Source organism: Bactrocera oleae, chromosome 6, assembly GCF_042242935.1.
Source record: "Bactrocera oleae isolate idBacOlea1 chromosome 6, idBacOlea1, whole genome shotgun sequence".
Classification (NCBI taxonomy): Eukaryota; Metazoa; Arthropoda; class Insecta; order Diptera; family Tephritidae; genus Bactrocera; species Bactrocera oleae.
The window spans coordinates 35,440,963-35,448,310 of record NC_091540.1 but is presented as its reverse complement, the minus strand read 5'-3'; the positions used below and the strand labels follow the sequence as shown (position 1 = coordinate 35,448,310).

Sequence of the window (7,348 nt, the reverse complement as noted above, 5' to 3'; positions counted from 1 at the left end):
CAATGTGAAGGATATATATATCATATAATAAAATAAATAAATGAAACCTTCGATAATAGTATGTTTTGTGTCAAAAATTGGTTGAATCGGATCAATACTTCCTTTAATATAAAATTTTGTCAACACCTGAAGTAATTTCCCGGCTTTGATCCTTGCAAGTTGCGAGAGTATAAAATGTTCAGTTACACCCGAACTTAGAACTTCCTTACTTGTTTTCTTTAACAAAGTAGCAAACCCCGAAATGGATCACTTTATATATTTATTAAAGTGTCCATTTTACAAAAGCATAACAAATTTTGTGGTTCCAGCAGCAATTGCATTAGTATATTGTACACATGTATGTACACAAGAATTTTCGAAATGACAGCGTAAACATATCAATGGCAAACAATTTGATGTCCCTGTGGAACAATATTGTGAAGCCTTCAAACTGACCACCCAAATGTGGACGATGGTAAGGTGGTATGAAAGAGATAAAATATGACAGAAAAAGTTTCGAATCGAATGCAGCAAAAATTAATGTCAGCAAGATGTTAATATCTCATCTAAATAAAGCAAAAAATTATAATGAACAAATTGAGATATTGTATCTTGCATGCTACTATTGCTTGCGTCTTGCGTACCAGCAGAACAGCTCGAAAGTTAGCAGGAATTTGCGAATTCTATTTATATTTTTTTGTTTTGTTGTAATATTGAAATCTTCTATTTATTTTTGTTGTTTCTTCACACTGGAAAAGCAGTCTACAAAATTTCTATATAACCACTGCTTTTATCACACTTTTTTGTGTGTAGTTGATATGTACAAACGATTTTTTGAGCACTTTTCATCACTGTTCACTGTTAGCTAAAAACATAAATACATTGTAAATGTTATACGTACATTTCCCTAAATTATACAAAACATAAGCACCTACGTTTTCAGCTTCAACATATATAATATTATATTATACTCTTTATATACATACATAAAAACACTTTTCGAATGACTCTTTGAATTTATTTCTGTTTTAGTTATTTATTCATTGTAGGGTTAATTATTTAGTATTTCGTTTTTGTTTTTTATGTGTTTCTTGCTTAACAAGTTTTGATTTGGTTAATACATCAACATGGTTTGGCTAATTTACCAGAAAAAGATGTAGTGATTTATAAATTAATTTTCAAGACGAACGCTGAATATTCGATTTTATACATACTACATACATATGTTTATGTACAGATACCCACCCCTCCCGGTATGTAGTAAGTACGAAGTATTTTTATACCTATATCGCTTATGAACGTTTTACATTAGAGCACGTTTTCAAAGTCGGTGGCCTTCATAACTTCAAAAACACTACAACAATCCTTTTGAAATTTTTAATATTTGTACTATTGTCATACAAGTAATTTACGAGGTAACGCTGTATACTTATTCTTAAGGTTAATTATGAGTATAAGTCCGTATAATTGCTCTCATTGCCGTGATTTTATACATTGAAGTTTGCCATGAAATTTGTAAGACCCAGAAGTAAACTGCGGAGACCCTATAAAATATATACATTTCATTTATTTATTGACAAGATTAAGTATACAAAAGTGGTGTCCACTAATACTCAACATAAGAGTTTAGACATAATTGTCTTATCTACTTAATTATAACAACGCTTATTATGATATAAGCTTAATTATGACAATATATAATATAATTAGAGAGCAAATTTAAGGAATAAAATCAATTTGAAGAAAAAAACAAGAGATAATAGTATAATAAAATTTTACACTATGGTTAAATGTTCAATTATGTGTTGATAAACTGAATTACACCATTTGGAGTTATAATTTCGCGTTATTTTATGAAGTCTGTCCGAAAATAGCTCTATATTAGCCAGAAGGTGCAGATTCACAGTGGAATGGTCCCAGGTGAGGTTCAGTATCATTTATATTTTGATTTTTCACCTAAATTATAAATTATTAGTATACCCAATATGAATGTAATTATTTCATGCTTTCAAACTTTGTTTTATTAGACGATATATATTTACGAAATTTTGCACGAATTAATACGTAAGCCAGCGGTATAATATGCGAAAAAATTGTTCAGATCGGACCACCAAATTTATAAACATATGTAGGTGCCATACAAACTGACCAATCAAAATCAAGTTTATTCGTGTTTATTGTTTCTTCGTGAAAATTTTTACAATCTTTTTTGAATGTCATATTTTAATGGACAGTTGCACAGTGGTTTCGCCCATAGGCCAAAACTTAAAAACTCATGTCAAAAAAAGTAATGAAAGAGTAATCAAGTTGTTTCTAAAGAGTCCCAATTTCTTAATGACAAATTCTTTTCTGGGAATCTAACAAGACTTTCTAAAAATAGCATTGAAGTTGTGACCACTTATTATTTGTTTAAGCACAATTCAACGGAGAATGAATATTTCTCAACAAAAGTAAAGGTCAAAGTGGTCAGGCGAATTATTATATTAACGATTTTAAATTCATTTTAAATATATTTTAAAGTTAAATGTATTTATTTTATGTTACAAAATTGTGTTTTAGTTATTCTTAAATCGATACTTTAGTTTATTCATTTTATGTGCGCCTTTAATATGTTTACATAAAGTTTTAGTTGTATGCCCTCCCGATTCCCCCATTCATTTTTTTCTACAATATGTCTATTTGTGTATGTTGGAAGTGTAGCTGCCCAAATTTGTCTATATGCGAATAATCTGCAATATACTAACGTCAGTTTTTTCATTCAAAGTCAAATTTGCGCTGTTGTTGTGCTGTATATTTGGGTTTTTCAATAATCCTAATAGATCCGCCGATATTACGGGAATTGATAAAGATTTAATACTTAGAGCACCAACTTTGTTGCAAGCCATACCTTTTAATATATAAAAGGGTTCCAATTACAACATACACGGAAAGTTTCTAGCGTCGCTTCAAATACAAATTTAATAAACATATTGCTTTTAAGCTCTGATCCCTATATCACTGGGCAACGAAAACTTGCTTATCGGATTTTCCAATAAGGATGATATGATTTCTAAGTGTCGATATATATAGATATACGCAATAACAAGAACAGGTTGGATGAGAAGTTTCTGCGCTCGAAATTAAAAAATACTGTTTTTGCTATGAAATATATTTTTTTATTCAATATAGTCCTCCATAACTTCAATGCACTTCTTCCAATGATTATCCAATTATTTTATGCCATCATTAGTCTAAAATTCACCAGCCCAAATTCAACGGTGTTAATAAATTTATAATCGCTGCGCGATATTCAATATTTTCCATATTAAAAAAATACTCTGACACTTCAACTTCAAATGGCTTGTAAACAAAAAATTAATTGACAGAATGCTTGTAACTTTGCATATATTCTCACGACAGATGTATCAACTTGAGAAAAAAGAATTTGGAGTGCTATTTCTTGGTGAGATCAAAAAACTTTTCAACCAACCTGTAGATTTACTTAATGAGACAATATAAAAATTATTTATTAAATTATTGTTTATTTTCTAATTATAATATATAAATTTTTGATCTTGGTTTATTCTTCTGTTATCACAACATTTTTGAGTACCACCAATCAATGCCAATATTCTTGAAAGTGTGTATTTTACATTTGTGTTGTTTTATTATTAGTAATAAAACGTCCAGTTTCACTTAAAATAAAAAAAATGTATCGATCCGTCACTGACTGTTACTATGGGAGCTATATGGGAATATAGTCGTCTGATTTGCCCAATTTTTTATGATATATTTATAGATTTTTGGTGAAAATTTCAAAACGATATCTCATCTTAAAGTATTTATGGGCGCGGCTCCCATACAAGCGAAACCACTGTGCGTTGGTTTCAATAAAATATTTTTAACTGTGTCGTCACAAAATAACTGTTTAATTTCTCAAAATAAACACTAACGCCCTTCTTACTGCGATGTACCACATTTCTCAATTTCCTTCTGTTTTTGGCTTACCAAATGTCACAGCACTGTAAAACCACAAGCGTACGTTAAATCCGCTCACTACTTCTCTCACATCGGTTTGCTGACATTTTCCTCGCTTTTTTTTAGATTTTCGAATAGAACTTTTCGTCCAAGTCCGCAATCGAAATGTTGCAGCCGAAGTTTGGAAACCAACTGATGCCAAATACAAATTCGGAAATACTTAACAGCCGGCATTATTAGAGCACTGCGCAAACTCCATGGGGGTTTGAGTGGTCAGAGCGAATATGAGAGATTCCCAAACGAACAAATCGCTTTCGAATGAAACATTTCAGTTTATGAATCAAAATATCTAAATACCGGACACGTTTATTATAATTGTAAGTTTTATTACAAAACTCGGCGCCTTGTGGCTGATTTACTTACAACTTTTGCTTCAGACTTTTGCTTTGACAGATCGATGTATCCATTTGAATGAGCTCTTTCACATTGAGATGACGCAAAGCAAAGCGAAGAAAAATGTTGGGCAGCTTTCATTTTTTACGCTTTGTCAAGCAGAATGGCGGCACTTTTATTAAAGAGAAGCTCGGAAAGCAAAGCGTTCTTTCTGACATACCCTTTGTTTCTCTAGCTTCATTGTTAAAGTATAAATTGTCAAGTAAAGCAAGGAAGAAAGTTTGATGTGAATGAGGCATCAAAGCGAAAGGACAAACATTTTCTACATAACTTCACACAACTTTGTCCTTAAGAAAGATATTAGTAAAATTTCGCTCCGTTACTTTCTTCTTATCCTCTTCTCGTAGTCTTTTCGCACAAGAGTTAATTGAACAATTAACCGGTCTTACCTAAATCTCATTTTACTACATTAATTTAATCGAATTCAAATTGACTTGAAAGTGGAATGAACCTCTGCCGGTTGTTGTCCAGGCTAGAAATTTGGTTGTAAGGTAAAATAGCAATCAGCTGCTGAAAATTTATCATTAGAAAAATTACAAAATGAAGAACACAAGCAAGTATAACAGCAAATCGGTAATCGAGCCTATTATTAATCGAATAACCGGTTGTGCGAAATTCCCACATTAAAATCTTAATTTACTAAATTAATTTGGCTGTGCGAAAACGCTATTATGTAGTCTATTTAACGATTTTACAAATTGTTCGCACCTTGTTTGTATCTATATTTTGAGGGGTCATTAATACTAGGAAAAAGTTTCCTTATAATTTTGATTGGTATTGTTAACAATTGGATTTGCATTTGTCTGTATCGGCATAATGAACACACCTTTACAGAGTGCCTTTTTACTGTGACAACAACTTTATACTATGACGTCATTGCTGTGTTGTAACAATTTATTCGTCTTCCGTTTGAGTGGATTCTCATGGCAAGCAACATTGTCATTAAGGCAAATTCGAAAAGTGCTTACTCTGGTTTGCTCTCTTTCTCTCACTCACTCACTGAATTACATGAGTAGCTATTAGCTATTTTGAAATTTCATTCATGCTTCCATACAGTACTTAATTTCATTATTTACGAGTAGTACCAATGCTTATACTCATACTAAGGTTGTTCATAATCGATGAATGCTATTACACTAACACACTGTTATACACTGAACAGGGTATATTAAGTTTGCCGCGAAGCTTGTAACACCCAGAAAGAAACGTCGGAGACCCTATAAAATGTATACATAAAAGATCAGCATAATGAGCTGAGTTGATTTAGCCATGACCGTCTGTCTCTCGGTCCGTCTGTCTGTATATATAAAAACTAGTCCCTCAGTTTTTAAGCCATCGGTCGAAACTTTGCACCTGTCCTTTACTCACTCGTAAGCTGCTCATTTGGCGGAACGGCCGATGTCGAACCACTATGGCATATAGCTGGTATACAAACGGAACAATCGGAATCAAATCGGAAAATAGCTACAGCTGATCTCCGAGAGCTCCTCTCAAAAAAGACGTTGTTCGGTGACCACTATATCTCTGAACTGGATCATCTGGAATTAAAAAACTACACAGATTTTGTTAAAGTAATGTTAAATCTAGTGATGAATCGAAGGAATAAGCAAAATAAAATTTTTTGACAAAATGGCAGTTTCTCAAAAAAAAACAATAGATTTTTCACCGAAATTTCGGCCTTAAATTGTTTATAAAAACAAAAATATTTTTTGGAAAGATAAGTCTTCGATTAATTATTGAGCTACATTTAAGAAGCTCGTGATAAAATTTGATACAAATCGGTTTAGCCGTTTTCGAGTAATGTTAGTCACCGACTTTGAAAACACCATTCTGAAAAGCACGTTTAAATTTTGGAATGCACTTTACATGGTATATATTTTTTTTTAACTTACATGGAGTCTATTCCAGGCCAATATAAGAAACCCTCAGCCGATTCGGCAGCTTCTAATAACGCGATCTGATGTTATCTGCGAGCCATTCTTTCATCTCAGCTGCTCTCACGCGCTCTGCGATCGGAAATGGTCACGCGCTGCTCATCTTCTTTTTCGGCATATGAATGCGCATTAGGCCCAAGTGTTATTCCTATTGCCTTCATATAATACAATAGTGTTGCCATTCCTTCATTAAATATGCCGGCAGCTATGTATGAAGGCATTTCCATAGTTTTTGAACCGCCCAAACAATTTTGGGAGAGATTTTCCAAATCAGTTGAATGTAGCTCTTGTTGTTGTTTTGGTTAAAACCACCTACACATCTTTCTAATAAATTTTTACTGCTGATACATATCTGTACAAATCGGACGTATAGCCTCAGCAACATCTTCTGAAAATGGCTCATACATGTTCGAAAGTGGATAATTGATTGGCAGCTGCAGCCCTCTATAAGCTGCACCATGAGTCTGATCCATCCGAACAATAATGATAGTATGTGACACAGATAGCATTATAAATTTTTTAATGGAATCACAATTTCTCCATATTGCTTAGCCATAATAAACTGTCAACTTATCGACCATCTTACCAGTAAGTTTGCCTTTTCTACCGAGAGTTTTTTTTTGTATTTTTTCCCTCTTTTGTTTTCAACGGTTTCAACATTTTTTTTTTTGACACAACCTCGGAGTCGCGTGCTCATTCATTTCTGTACGTGTCCAATACATTCTTTCTTTACAACTTCTTGATGACCATAAGGTGCCTTTAAAATTCCCGAGTGCGTTTTTGAGTCACCGTCTCCGATGTCATTTTTGTACATGACTCATAGTTTTTCTAATGAACGTTGGAACTTTTCGACGATTGAATCAACTTCCCCATGATTTGCAGTGCAAGTATTTTCATGTTCTGCATGCCATTCATAATATTCTTTGGTATCGAGTTGCTTCTTCCAAGTTTCACACCGCCTGTAGTGGGCACTTTTTACAACAATATCAATGATTTTACCAGAATAGTATCCGATCAATAATTTT

At 32.8% G+C, this 7,348-nt stretch overlaps 1 long non-coding RNA gene and 1 pseudogene across 1 annotated transcript; both read right to left on the bottom strand.

Annotated features, from left to right (window-relative positions):
- Nucleotides 1–983: 983 nt before the first annotated feature.
- On the bottom strand, nucleotides 984–4,120 carry LOC138857840 (uncharacterized). The gene is made up of 2 exons (XR_011397040.1): nucleotides 3,967–4,120; nucleotides 984–1,523 (listed from the first exon to the last, which is right to left on the bottom strand). It is a non-coding gene; the product is annotated as an uncharacterized lncRNA (long non-coding RNA).
- A 2,157-nt stretch (nucleotides 4,121–6,277) lies between these two features.
- Nucleotides 6,278–7,134, bottom strand: LOC138857898 (uncharacterized; annotated as a pseudogene).
- Nucleotides 7,135–7,348: the final 214 nt, after the last annotated feature.